We start from the raw sequence: 13,160 nt of genomic DNA, 5'->3' as shown, positions 1-13,160 counted from the left end.
AAGCCAGTGCTCTTCATAATAAAAGCATTGGACATTCTGCATGGTAATCTAGATTGGGGTATACACAGGTGCAACTCAGATTTCAGATTTTAGACTGATTCAAAGGGCAGGTGCTGGGGCCCACCCTAGAGGCAGATGGGGGCCAAGTTCAAGTTTGAAAATAGGGCTGAGAGCAATGCTTCAAGGGAAGAGGAATTAAGGTTGCATAGGGATTTTGATGCGGGGTGGGAGAATGTGACTGAAAGGCTAATGAATGAGGGCAATGTAAGGGGTAGGAAGGCTTGTGCAGGGCACTGGACTGGGATTCAGGAGATATGGGTTCAGTTCCTAGCTCTGCCAGAGATTTCCTGTGTGACCTTGTGCAAGTCACTTAAACTCCTCTCCATTCCCCATCGAGACAATAGTTGTGACAGAGATTGCAACCCCACACTGTCTTTGGCGCCCATTGTTTAAAATTTATAAATGGTTTAAGTATGGTTGTTTTCTACTCTATGGGAGTTGGTTACCACAGCTCCTCCAGGAAATAAACACAGTGGTGATTAAGGTGGGATTGTGAACAACTCCAGAGAAGTACCACCCTCTGAGTTGGTTTGCATTTACTGGTTTAGACTAGGTTGTCCAGAGACCAAGAGACAAAGAAAGAACCTGGGATATATAAAGACTGAGTTTAAACAGAATTAGGGCCTTCCTTTTGATTCAGCAGATGGACAGGACCATTCATCCAAAGGGCAGTCCAACCCTTGCTGAAGGGTTGGAAGAGACTTTGGCCTACCAGACTCCTCATGTGGAAAATGGGTGATTTCTGATTTGTTTAGTAAGTATGTAGGAACTTTTATTGTTTGCTGTATGTTTGTGATGTTTTTTATCCTAAGAATAAATCTCCTCTGCCGAGAAAAAGGTGTGCAGTCATTTATAACTGCTGGCCCACATTGGTCATCATAGCCGGAGAGAAAGCAAAGTGTAGGCACTGGTCATTAGGCAGATTGGCTTGCTGGAGAGATTACAGTGTGTGGCAGAAGACTGTCCAGCCTTAAAACCCCTGGTCAGAAGGTAGTTGGACACAGGTCCCTGCCCAGATACAGATGATGGCTGGAGGCCTGAGAGCAGATTTGGCACTCCTAACAGAGACCATGGAGTAACCCGGAAACTGTGAAAATACCTACCTCCCAGGACTAATGTGAGGCTAAAATCCCTTAGTGATTGTGAAGTACTTAGTTACTAAGGTGGTGAGTGCCATATAAACATTTAGACTGTAATCTACCTGATGTAAGCAGGGTCTGAACGAGCTCTCCCTGCCATCTAGTGAGGAGCTGGGGGAGAAGACTTCCGCAACCAACCTTGTTTGCATAGACACACCCACTCTGCCTAGGTCTGCAACATGATGGAGCTGTTTTGCCCAAATGATCACTTTTGGCTGGGGTCACATTGCAAGTCACTTTGTTATTGGGTGCAGGGTAATAAAGTGGTGTTATCCTTGTTGTGTGAATCGAGGGGAGAAGAACTGTGCTTAGCATGCCCTATTTTAGGGATTCAGCCACAACTGAACTGTGCTCGCTAAGCTGAGGGGCAGGGGTGCCAAAGCCCGGTGGAAATGAGACAGGGTGGGGACAGGTGCTTGTACCTGGTGGTGTGGGCGCTGCCTAAGGGTCCTAGGCACCATTTGATTCTTTTCCTCTCTGCTGTGTAATGACAGAGTTGATGAAGACTCAATTGAGAGTCCTTTGCTGTGACTCAATAGAGCAGAAATCACTGATAAATAGGTCTAAGCATTAGAGCTGTGGGGGGCAGTGTCTCTAGTGAAAGAGACTGAGACATCACTGAAAGCTGTGGTAAGACCTTAAGACGTCCCAGAGGTTGCAGTAGAGAAGGCAGTGGCGAAATGAGCAGCTGGTGGAGTAAGTGTCCGGTGGTGGCTGGGCAATGGAGGAATGAGCGGACGGCTGAGTGGTTGGGTGACAGCAGAGTGGGTGGCCCGTGGAGTGAGCTGACAATGGAGCAGCAGGGCAACAGCTAAGCAAGCATCTGGTCAGTGGCAGAATGAGCATCCCACTGAGCAGCTGACATTGGAACAAGCGGACGGCTGAGCGGCCAATGGCAGGACGAGCAGACGACCGACCAGCTAGGCAATGGCAGAGCAAGCCGATGGATGGGTGAAGACGAAGCGAGCGGACGGCTGGGCAGCAGCTGAGTTATTGCTCAGTGCCTCGCCTCTCCACGTCGGAGGTGAACTGACGTGAATGCACCTCTAAACTCTGGGTCTTTCCTGATCAGGAATGACTGTGCATGGGGTACAGTGGAAGGAGAGGACAGTGGCACATTGAAGGAATTTTTGTTTGTTGGACTTCCTCACTGCAAGATGAGAACCCGAGGCAAAGGACACTGCCCAACTTACTCTGGGATGGGTGTTCTTCTCATGGTCATATGCTTCTGAATCATGCTTGCCGTGTTTTCCCAAGTTAATGCCGGGTTGCTTTCCCCTTTTGATGAAAAGTTTGTTTTCTACACACAGACTCTGTGCTTGCGAGGGAGGAAGTATTGCCTCTTAGGTGTGCCCAGGGATGGATGTAATTTTCCCAAGCTAATGGGTGGGGACTCGAGCTGGTTCTGTGTTGTATTGTTAAAAAGGAACCCCTAGATATTGAACCTGGCCCTTGTCGGTGCTGACTCCACCTAGCAGACGGTAACATATTAGAAAGGGAAAGGAATATATATATATATATATACACACACACACACAAGTAAATCCCCCCCCCTGCACTGTTCCAATCTTCCTATAGCCCTACTGGCTAATGCCCTTTGTCAGATTCCCAACCAGACTCTTGGCCTGCTGCAAAAACCTCCTGGCCAGACTCCTCCACAGAACCATCCTGAATCCCTAGTGGCAACTGTCCATCCCAACTTAGTCCCTGAGAGAGAGCGAAGAAGAGATGTCTTGCTGTTTTCTCTCTCCAAAATCTGACTGCTCTGTGAACGACATTAGCAGAAGCACAGGGAACAATATCCCAAATGCCTCACATGCTGTAGAGACCGAGTGACAGATTTCCAGGCATTTGAAAAGTGCCATTAACAAAAATGAAACTACTCGGGCAGGTCAAGTCATTCCACTGGTGCCACAAAGATACAATTTAGAAGGAAATCATCATCAAGACTCTAATGCTGTGACTTTCATGCAGTAACAATAAAACTTGCAGCTGAGTTATTTTCATTCTTTGCAAAAATTAGCTTCTGTCAAGAGAGGCAGGGCGCGTAATTTAACACTCGGTTCTTAATGCACCAGAGTGAGACACCAGCTGTAGTAGGGCCGGCGAGAGACATCCCGAAGGAAGCCAGTGGCTGGTAGCATTTGAGCAATTACACTTTGAAAGAATAACAGTGGAATCTTTGAACAGGTAGCTAGTGTAATATTAGCCTTTTGAGAACTATGTGATGCTGTCTAAAATGCACATGGCTGGAAGCAGAGTGGTGTCATAATGCCTAAAGTTTGGCTGGATAAAAATTTGTGCCACCAGCAAAACAGGTAAGGAAAAATACCATGTGCGAGAGAAAATGTTTCATTGCCTATTTTCTCAACAACAGAAAGGTTTTTTGGTGCCTGTGACCTGTGCCCCCTTTCCCATTTCAATCTGCAAAAAACAAATAGCAAGGCAGACTCCAGGTCTTGTAAAACGTGACAGGTTTGGATCTGAAGGCTGTATGGAAAGTTTATTTATGTAGTGTAGTCTAATATTTGTGGTGTCTGTCTCCTCTAGAAACTGACCTGTCTCTCACCTTCCCATGTACCACTGCGGCAGTACTAGTAGTTCCTTCTGTGTTATGCATGAGCTAAGCAGAGTTCCTCCTCCTTTGCAAGGGTTATACATCAATACAACCTGTCCTGGGTGTTACCCCAGTCCTGGATGTGTGGTATAATAAAAATAAGTAATGGCCCATTTATCTTGTCACTGAAGTCAGTGGCAAAACAATCTCCAATGCCCCATCGCTGTTGCATCCAAATCCTTAAGGCATGAGTATTTATAATGTGCACCCCTCAGTGAAGCTCAGATTAATGTTAAAGAGAGATTGAGGGCCAGATTATGCCACCTCTCATGTGAATCTGGAGTAACTACATTGACTTCAGTGCAGTTGTTCTGAATCTATACTAGGGTAAGTGGGAGCAGAATCTGATCACTGGACGTCATTTGAAATCACTTACACTATGTTACGTATCAGAGGGGTAGCCGTTTTAGTCTGGATCTGTAAAAAGCAACAGAGAGTCCTGTGGCACCTTATAGACTAACAGATGTATTGGAGCATAAGCTTTCGTGGGTGAATACCCACTTCGTCAGAACACTATGTTGTTTGTTTGTTTGTTTGTAAAGGATGAGAGAAATCCATCAGATTTATCATCACAAAATAAGAAATCTGAGCATGAGGAGTGGAAAATTAAGTTTTCCTTCCCCCGCACTCTCACATCACAAGAAGGTGAGGTACCTTGTGATGGATTGCCCCACCCCCACCCTCAGGGGTGCTAACTGATGCACTGGGGTACCATGGAGCCCGTCAGTTCCACCAGTCTGGGTTCCTTACTCTGCCCTGCTGAGCTAGGCTCTCAAGCCTCCTCCAGCACACATGCAGCTAGGGCAGTGCAGAAAGACACAGACACTGAGATCAGCTCTGCATGGGAGATTCAGCTCGGGAATTGCCCAGCACTTAAATGGACATCCCCTCAGGAGACTAAAGCCAGAATTGTATTGTCTTGCATTGCACAGAAAACTGTGCAGCGTAAGCGCATGAAATTCGCTCCCTCCCTCAATATGGAGGAAGATATGCACAGCTCTTTGCCCCCCCAATTATGAATTGCACAAACTGATCTAGAGAAAACAATCACAAGTTTATTAACTACAAAGGATAGATTTTAAGTGATTATAAAGGATAGCAAACAGATCAAAGCAGATTACTGAGCAAATAAAGCAAACACCCAAACTAAGCTTAATACACTAAGGAAACTGTCTACAAGTAGTAATTTCTCACCCTAAATGTTGTTTTAAGCAGGTTGCGGAGATTCTTGAAGACAAACTGCTCTTGCTTGCAGCCTAGAATTCCAGCTTAGAACTTTCACAGACCAGACACATTCTAGCCTGGGTCCAATCCTCTCTTTCCCAGATCAGTCTTAGGAGTTTTCAGCAGTCATCTTGGGTGGGGATTCAGTGAAGAACCAACCCTGCTTAACTTACTCCCCAGCCTTAAATCACATTTACATGTGGCAGGAATCCTTTGTTTCCCAATTTGATTCCCACCCACTACTAGTGGAAAAATACTAGCCGTCCAAGATGGAGTCCAGTACCAGGTGATATGATCACATGACCCTGCAGTGTCAAAGCAGCCATAAGTCCTCAGGAAGACTTCCCAGGAGGGTGGGAGAGTAGCATCTTCAAAGTCCTATTGTTCTCCCTAATGGCCCATTGACTAACCAGACAGACTAATTGCATTTTGTCTGGTGGGTGTTCCCCAGGTGCAAACCCACTTGGAATTGTTACATAGTCAATATTCCCAACTTCGGGTACAGAAATGATACATACATACGAATAGGCTAATCATATCCAGTAAATCACAACCTTTCCAATGATACCTCACATGACCCATCTTGCATAAAACACATCTTAGTTATGCCATATTGATATCATAACAATATCGCTATGAGGAATATGTGGCGTAGTGTCACAACCCACTTCTACCAACCATCTACACTGCTGGAGCTTGTATATGGATGGGCAATACAAATTGGATAGGAATCAGAACAAGTGTGGACAGAAATGTAACACTGGATCCACACATAACATGCAAATTCACTTTGGCAGTCTCCTGAGACATAACTTGTAATAACACACTCCCATTCCCCATCATCCAGCTGTAACATGAACCCCCAAATTACCACCATGGTCAGTCAGCAATGCACAAACTCTTATTCAGGAAACAAAGCATCAGTGGAGTGCTTGTATCAAAACATCCTAGGAGGGTGCTGGATTTACTCATCACAAGATGAAAACTGGCAAGACGTAAGCTCTTTGGGGCAGGATCTGTCATTTGTAATATATTCCTGGCTCTGCCACTGGCCTGCTGGGCGACTCTTGACAAGTCACTTCACTCCTCTGTGCCTCAGCTTTCTCATCTGTAAAATGGGGATAATGATACCGACCTTCTTTGTAAAGCACTTGGAGATCAGATGAAAAGCACTATAGAAAAGCTGGATATTATCATTATAGGTTCATACTGTGCCTAGCATAATGGGGCTTCAGCCTAGTACAAGCCTCTAGGCTCTACTGCAAATACAATAATAATAGAATGCTGTAGGAAGAGCTCACCACTGGAAGTTTGAGTGTAATGTCACTCCATGTGAGTATAAGGTTCTGCCTCTATGGAGCTATTGCAAAATCAAGCCCTATATTGGTAATACCAGAATTGTAATTTTTTTAGGAATTACCCCCCACTAATTCTGGACTAATTAATTCTCCCAATGTTTTGTTTTTAAATAAATTATGAAAATGTGAACAGATTAAAAACAAATATGTATATATCTCTGCATTAGAGTACAGGACTTGACAATGAATAATAGAGCATGAAAAGATCGTACTCAAATATCAAAAAGATATTACATGCCTGGGCAACACCAGCAGATTTTGAAGTGTCTTGAAGCCAAGATAATAATAACAACATAATTCACAATGCTGAACAAGAAGAGCATTGTCCCTTAATTAGCATAGATAAATCTCTTTTAAAAACCAGCATCCCCTGTTGAAATCACATCACTGCACTAAGTAAGAGAGCCTGGTGCCAAAATTATGGCATATTAATTCATGCCTTGTTGCTTTGACTCCTTTCGCCTTATACCTAACACTACAGTCAGGGTGAATGAATTCATCATAACTCATGCCAATCCGTTGCTTAATTCTTCCTTATATTGGATCCAGCAGAATTACTTCAATGTGTCCAGTTATGGGATAATTACTTCAGCTGAGTCAAATTCTGTCCTCAGATACCTGTGTGAAGACTTCTTAGGCTTCAAATAAAGGAGTTTATGGTGCCATCCGTAGGAGAAAATAAGGAATTGCATGTTCTCATTAATTTTTATATGTAAGGAACTGAAGGAGCTGTTGTTTAAGTCTCAGTATCATTGTTTTTCATTAAAAGCTGTTTAATCTGACATGCAGTGCATCTTTAGAGATTTGCTGCTGTTGAACTTTAATAATAATACCTAGCCTTTAGTGAAAGCTTTTCATCAGTAGCTCTTAAAGAACTTCACAGAGGAGGTATAACGTTCCCCTCTGGTGTTATCTGGATCGGTGATCTGCTAGGTCACTCCAATTCTTGACTCTGGGAGCCAGCCTTACCCTGTTCAGCTGTGAGAACCCCCACTCCTGGGCTGTTCATGTACAGCCTCTGGCATGTAAACTGATCCCAGCAACTTACAACTGAATGACACTAGCCAATATCTCCGGTCCCAGACACAAACCTAGGAACCTCCATCTTGCAGTGTTCAGTTATGCCCACTGGATGCCGCAAGCTTATGTGAGTTCATCAATTTAACAAAGAAATGGATATGTACCAGGTTTGTTATCCCAAGGGGAGTCTCTGACACACTTCAAACCAAACACGCTGCTTCAGGTAGAATAAACAAATGTATTAACTACAAAGATTTTTAAGTGATTATAATTCAAAGCATAACAAGGCAGATTTGGTCAAATGAAATAAAAGCAAAACGCATTCTAAGCTGATCTTAACACTTTCACTGGCTTTACAAACTTAGATGCTTCTCACCACAGGCCAGCTGGTTGCTCTTCAGCCAGGCTCTCCCCTTTGATCAGCGCTTCAGTCGCTTGGTGGTGTCTGTAGATGTAGGTGGAAGAGAGAGGAAGAGCCTGGAAAATGTCTCTTTCTTTTATCATGTCCTTTCCTCCCTCTTGGCTTTGCTTCCCCCCTTCAGAGTTAAGTGAGCATTACTGAGTCTCTCCAAGCACTGTTGAGCAATTCCCCTGGTATGGCCTCATGCAGGTGAGTCATTACATTGTAGCTCCCTTGCTGGACAATGGCTGTTGATGGGTTGTTTGACACCCCACCCGGGTGTTGGTTAGTTTCCTTGCTGTTGCCTCGGGGGAGCTAATATCTGGCTGATTCCCCCAACTTAGAGTATGTTTTAGTGACAACCATATTACACAATTCTCATAACTTCATATGCATTAATGATATACATATATGGATAGAGAAATGACTTTCAGCAGATCACAACCTTTCCCCTGATACCTTACAAGGCATGCTTTGCATGTAAGATCACAATTATATGAAAATGAGAAATATGGGGGTTACAGCACGCTCCCCCAAGGTATAGAATGGCACAGGAGATAAGTGTCATCATCCCATTTTGCAGATGGAGAAACAGAGAGGAACTGACCTCATCCAGCAGATTCATGGCAGACTCACGAATAGGACCCAGGTTTCCTGAATCCCATTGTAGTGATCGATCCACTAGGCCACAATGACTTAGCATTGCCCCGTGTAGGCAGTGTGTTGCTGAGTCAAGTCCAAAAAGAAAAGACCCTGGACCAAACAAGGGATGTTCTGAGAGATGCCTGCCCAGATGTAGCCAACAGTTTCTTGGGGAAATAAAACGTCAGTCATAGGGCAGTGTACTTAAGCACCTTTAGTCTTACCGACTGGTCAGTGGGAGCTCTCCATTTGAAAGTTAGCAGGGGACTTTATATTACCTTAGTCCTATTGCAGAAAAACTAGGGAAGAAAACAGACACTGTCATTCTGGTTTTAGTTCACAGCAGCTTTTAAACTTCGATGAGTCTCCCTGTTCCCTGAAAGGGCAGCTGTGAATCAGTTGCCCTTTTTATGTTGCACTGCAAATTGTTGCAGTGAGTCATTGTGTCTCTCTTTTCTCTCTCTCTCTCTTCTACACACAGACATTTTATATTTGTTTCTTCTTTTGCTTTTCCCAAATCAGAAATAAAAATGGTCTAGACTGATAAATATGTGATTTGCTCTGTGTACATGGGAGGGGAACATAAATATACTAATTCACGTTAGCACATTTAAAGAGCAAACAAACATCTTCTCAAAGTAAGACACACTTAGAACCACTGAGTTTTATGTGGCTTTGTATATGAAACCCTGAATGGGGTCAGATTTATTTGAAAATGGGCCCACCTCCATTTGACAAGTTTGTAAACTTGGTCTGTGCTGAGTGTGTAACACCCTCACCCCAGGCAAGTTTTGGGTGACAGTTTTGCAATAGCTCTGCTAACAAAGTTTTAGCATCTTAGCTGTCTTACTACAAGACGATCACAGTATGACTAAAATATGATTTGTCTTCTCAGGGATGACTATGTTAAAATGACACCTTCTGACTCAACAGATCTGTTCCTTTTGCAGATTCACTCTTATTTGTTGACTTCCCGGACAGCGGGGCTTGGGCAGCTCTTTAAAAGGCCGGGGCTCCCTGCAGCGGCAGGAGCCCCTGGCCCTTTAAATCACTGCCGGAGCCCTGCAGCCGCTACCCAGGGGCTCCAGCAGCTGGGCTCAGGCGGCGATTTAAAGGGCTAAGGGCTCCGGCCGCTACGGGGAACCCGAGCCCGGCTGCTGGAGGCCCGGGGTAACAGCAACAGGGCTCCATGGCGATTTAAAGGGCCCGGAGCTCCGCTGCAGTAGCGGTGGCCAGAGCTCCAGGCCCGTTAAATCACCCCAGGGCTCCCAGCCGCCTCTGCAGCTGGTAGGTTCATGGGTGATTTAAAGGCCCCGGGGCTCCCAGCCGCAGCTGGAGCCCTGGGGCCTTTAAATCTTGATGTAAAGGCCCCCCTTTTTTTCCGGTTGAGGCCCCGCCTCTTCCAGTCGAGGCCCCACCCCTGCCCAGGACTCTGGCGTACTGGTAAGTCCTTTAACTTACTTTCACCCCTGCCAGAACTATAATAGGGTTCAAAAAAGAATTAGATAACTTAATGGAGGATAGGTCCATCAATGACTGTTAGCCAAGATGGTCAGGAATGCAACCCCATGCTCTGTCCCTAGCCTCTGATTGCTAGATTCTGGGAATCGACGACAGAGAATGGTTCATCTGATGATTTCTTATTCTGTTCATTCCCTCTGAAGCACCTGGCATTGGCCACTGTCTGAAGACAAGATACGGGGCTGGATGGACCACTGGTCTGACCCAATATGGCTATTCTTATGTTCTTGGGCAAGACACCCCCACTTTCTATTTGTAAAATGGGGCTATTACTCTCCTCCCTGACCGGAGTGGTCTGAGGATAAACTCAGTATTGGTTGGGAGATGTTCAGATGCTGCAGTGATTGATGAAAGTAGCTAGGTTTTGTGAGTATTCATGCCAGTAAAACTTGATTACACAAATGTTCACGAGGAAATGCTCTGGCCTACTAACCAAGCCCTAACTCTGACATTATGCAATGAGGAAGAGAGGTTGTGACAGAGGTGATGGAAAAGTAGCTAGAGAGCAAGAAGCTTTTCCAAGAAAGAGTTTCATTCAAACTGTAAGAGCACTGGAAGGAAGAAAGTGAGCTTGGCAAGTCACCTCTCTCTTTCTTAATAAATAAAAACTTTTTTTATAGAGAGAGTAAAAAGCTCTCCAAGTTCACAAGCCTCTGAAGAGCTTATTTAAAGTTATTTTCTGCTACTTAAATCACCCTTGCTGCACCTTTTGATGATGCTTCAAAGTGCTCCTGCACTGACACTACTTTCAGACTTCCCACATCAACACCTTCTCCAGGGGCTTCCAGTCTGACACTCTGTAAGAAGCAGGAGTCTCTAAAAGTAGCATCTCGGTGGGTGTATGCAACTGACAAGTCTAGAAAATATTGGTGTTTGGGGGCATCTCCAGCCCACATACTCAATGCTAAACCAACTCCCCACAGTGGAGCCTGATCCCGCGAGGTGTTGAGCCTCTCCCATTTAAGTCAGTGGAAGCAAACAACATTTAGTACCTTGCAGAAGTTCGGACACAACACTGTGACCCCTACTCTCCCACAGTTTTCTATGCAGATTCTTATATGTCTGTGCCTCATCACCTCACAATCACTAATGGATTTGATCCTCACAGAAACCCTGTGAGACTGGGAGGTATGATCCCATTTTACAGATAGGGAACTGAGGCAAAGGGTAGGTTAAGTGAATTACCCAGCTAACACAAAAAACCCTATAGCTGAGCCAGGAATTGAACCTTAGATTTAGTTGGTGTTGGTCCTGCTTTGAGCAGGGGATTGGACTAGATAACCTCCTGAGGTCTCTTCCAACCCTAATATTCTATGATTCTATGATCTCCTAAGTCCTAGGCAAGCACTCTATCCATTCGATCATCCATCCTACTTATCTGTGTGTTTTCACCCCAGCTGGCAATTAACAAAAATGAGAGACACTTATGGAAACTTCTCCTCCTTTTAATTTTTCCATCTTGCTAGTGAATCCCACCAGTTCAACCAAGTAATGTTCTTTTCCCCTCCCTTCACTCAGCTGCAAAGTTCTCCTCCTTCACCCGATAATCTTCATTTTCTACTAAATTTCCAGAAACATGATCCTCGTTCATGACAGTACCACTCGTAATGAATCTCCTGAAAATCTACTGTATATTTAGTGCTCCGTGTTTTCAGTTGTAAAAAATAAAAATCTGGGAATTTTTCTGTGTTTATTTTCCAAATATTAAAACAGGGATGAATCAGATTTAATTACAAAAAACTTGGGGAAAATTGAGGGGGGGAAAAAGAAAAACAAAAAAATTTCATAATATACACATTTTATTACTGTATAATTTAAACTTTTTTATGTACAACGGTATTTTCTCTCTCTCTCTCTCCCTCTCTCTCTCTCAGAGCTAGTAGTTTTTCCAGAAATCCTGGTTTGTGTACAATTGCATAATTTTCTTCCAAGTATCCTCACTCACGTTGAGCCTCTTGCTGTCTTGGAGATAGTCCAACTTTGAAAATAAGCGCCCGGCATCAGTAGATCCGGGGAGTACACTCAAAGCTTGCCGTGCCATTTTGCTGAGTTGGGAAGTGTGTCTTGATGACTGTTTCAAAAAGCTAGTGTAACCCACACACCTCCTGGGTGTGGTGTTTTCTCTCCCAGCTAGTGGCACCGAGACCACTTAGAGAGAGTTAAATGAGTCTGCTCTATAGTCTTAGCTAACAGCCAGTTGGCTTTTAGCTCATGCAGCAGAGGTTCATGCACTAAGCTCCAGAAGCCCCAGGTTCGGTCCCACCCGCCTACGAGTAGGGTCTGGCATTACACTAGCACATCCAGTTTCAGGTTGTCAGGGTTAGGTATGCTCATGTATATATTCCTAAATAGTCTCTAATTCTAAGCACCCCAAGCAGTGGAGTTGCTACCACATCCCTTAGAGTATTCTCTTCCATAGTTTAATAGATCTCACCGCAAATACATATTTCCTAATAGACTATATGTATTTTCCTTAGCTCTACATCCCATATCTCAATTATTCTCCTTTAGTCTACCCTCCTCAATACCTCTTCCTTTTCCCTCTGGAAAGTCAAAACATCTTAAAGCTTTTGACACAACATGCTGAACTAATGATATTTCAGATATGTAAGGGTGTCCAGATATAGAATCACAGAAATGTAGGGCTGGAAGCATCTTCGGGAGGCTACCTTGTCCATCCTCCTGCAATGAGGCAGGATTAAGTATAAAACATGGGAGTTGCAAACAAAGCGGCCACGGCTGGTGACTTGTAAGTTGATTTCCTTGCTGGTAAGAATATTTCCTGTGTAGTTAAAGGATAAGAAGGTTTGGGTCTGGTTAATATGTGGCTGGCTGATTACTCAAAGGATACCTAGTGGTGATTTCTTGTTTCCCCTGCATAGCCATGCTGATTATCCTCAGTCATAGGTGCCAACTTTTCCAGGCGCCGGTGGGTGCTCGCCCCCGGCCCCACCCTGCCTCCTCCTGCCCTGCCCCCATCTCAACCCCTTCCCCAAAGTCCCCGCCCCAACTCTGCTCCCTCCCAGCCCCTATTTGACCCCTTCCCCAAATCCCTGTCCCAGCCCCGCCTCTTCCCCGAGCACGTCCTGTTCCCCCTACTCCCCCCTCCCTCCCAGCGTTTGCCACTGCGAATCAGCTGTTTCACTGTGGGAAGCACTGGGAGGGAGGGGGGAGAAGTG

The sequence above is a fragment of the Trachemys scripta genome, chromosome 5, assembly GCF_013100865.1.
Source record: "Trachemys scripta elegans isolate TJP31775 chromosome 5, CAS_Tse_1.0, whole genome shotgun sequence".
NCBI classification, from domain to species: Eukaryota; Metazoa; Chordata; order Testudines; family Emydidae; genus Trachemys; species Trachemys scripta.
The sequence above is the reverse complement of the archived record's forward strand: the minus strand, read 5'-3'. Positions refer to the sequence as shown.